The following is a 2,125-nucleotide window of genomic DNA, read 5'->3' on the forward strand; positions in this document are numbered from 1 at the left end:
AATATGTCAGAAAACTGTGGTTGAAAAATACTGATATCTGGCCTTAGAAGGTAGCACCTAATGGCAACCTGTTTCCAATTTTTCTGTAGAGATGGTTTCTGAGATCTAGAGACCATCTATAGAGATGGTTTCAAGCTTTAGAATCTGGGAATTTAAGACAACATAATTATACCATTTGTAGGAACCTACTGGAGTGAGAAAAATTCTACCCAGGGGAGCCTTTGGCTAAGCTGAAATGAAAATGGGAGGAAGGAGACTAGGGTGTATGTGGGAAAGACCGGAAGAAGAACTTCAAGGATAAGGTTGGAATAGGTTGAAAGGGAATACACAGTTTTATCATACTGACACTTCTTTGGTGTGTAAGTAATGTTCCTGGGTTTTCCAGGTGGTAAGGCACTAGGTAGGTCATTCATTCACTATGTAGGTTACTTTTTTTTTTTTTTTGAAGTTCTTGTCCTTTATTGGGCAAGGGGTGAGGGAAGCAGACAGACTGGTTGGACATAGTAGATGGGTGTGTGAGGACAAATGCTACCCAAAAGCCAGCCAACCTACACTCCCCTGAAATGGATGCTAATGCCCTTCAAACTCTGGGCAATGGTTTCACACATAGCCTCTTCCAGGGATAAAAGAAGGGGTTATTGTAAAGCTTCTTGTTACCTTCAACCATAAAGGCAAGTTCTGAATTCTAGTTTTCCTGGGACACTAACTCTAGTCACAAAGATCTCTGGAGTGATCAAGCATGGTGGAGTGGCAGGGTGAGTGTTTCAAAAGGATAAGTAGAACAGGAATCTTGCCCGAGTCCTGTTACAACGTCAGTGCCTGTATATGGCTTCTCAGTCCAACCAGAAATTGACAGAGAGGCATGTATACAGTGAAAAGATATACATATATTTAGGATTAACCAGCTGCATTCAGTTTAGATGATCCCAATTTTGTTGGCAACATCCAAAGCATCGTAATCAGGAGGCAGTTGAACGTATGCCTTCTTCTCTCCATCAGGCTGACAGGGTGTTGACCTCGGCCACATCAATGTCATAGAGCTTCTTCACAGCCTGTTTGATCTGGTGCTTGTTGGCTTTAGCATCCACAGTGAACACAAGTGTGTTGTTGTCGTCTGTCTTCTCCGTGGCAGACTCAGTGGTCAGCAGAAACTTGATGATAGCATAGTGATCAAGCTTGTTTCTCCTGGGAATGCTCTTCTGAGGATATTTGTGCTGCCTCTGGAGTCGCAGTGTCTTGGGCCGCCAGAAGGTGGGTGACGTGCAATCTTTTTTTGTGTGTATGTGGCTGTGGACACCTTTCAACACTGCCTTCTTGGCCCTTAAAGCCTTCGCTTTGGCTTCTGCTTTGCAGAGGCAGGAGCTTCCTTCTTCACTTTTGGCGCCATCTTGTCTCATGGTTACTTTCATAATGATAGTCACTATATAAGAGAATTGCCTCACTGAAGAGTCTGCTGAGATAGCATTCATTTTGTAGACGAATGGCCACACTGTTGTGATCATAGCTAATTGAACCCACTTGTGAGTCGCTAACACTGGGGCAGCCAATCTACAGTCTGACCAGTGGCCTATAATGATGGCCTGCTATGCAAAGCTCTTTTTAAGCAGGAAATAATCGTCATTAGCTAGGACAAACCTTCCTTTCTCTTGGGCATGTCAATAGTGAAATCTATGAAGCATGGTATTCATGTGGTAAAGAGAATGTAGCTGTTAGCAGGGACCATGAAAAGTCAAAGCTCTGAATAGGCTGAAACTAGAAGTAAGAAGAAAACATAAAGAAAAAAAAATAGGTGAAATAGACCAGCAGACTTCAATTTCTGTCAATGTGGCAGATTAGAAAACCTGAAAACTCTTCTGTATTGCTGGATACAATATAACAAATGTCCATTTAAATGTCTAACTGACCTTGCAAGAATATATACATACATAAATGCCTACATGCATATAAGCACACATCTATGTAGACATAAGGAAATCTCTGGAAGTTAGAAACCAAGAGGAAAATGAAAACCAGAACAGTCAGAGTTTATTTTGCAGTTGCCTGGGGGTATTTTTCAATCTTAGTAGCCAAGGACTTGGCTTTTACATGCTTTTGGAAAGAGGATATTCAGCCTTAAGTTATGTTG

At 41.8% G+C, this 2,125-nt stretch overlaps 1 pseudogene; it reads right to left on the reverse strand.

Annotated features, from left to right (window-relative positions):
• Positions 1–916: 916 nt before the first annotated feature.
• On the reverse strand, positions 917–1,387 carry LOC472130 (large ribosomal subunit protein uL23-like; annotated as a pseudogene).
• Between the last annotated feature and the right edge of the window lie 738 nt (positions 1,388–2,125).

Source organism: Pan troglodytes, chromosome 5, assembly GCF_028858775.2.
Source record: "Pan troglodytes isolate AG18354 chromosome 5, NHGRI_mPanTro3-v2.0_pri, whole genome shotgun sequence".
NCBI lineage: Eukaryota > Metazoa > Chordata > Mammalia > Primates > Hominidae > Pan > Pan troglodytes.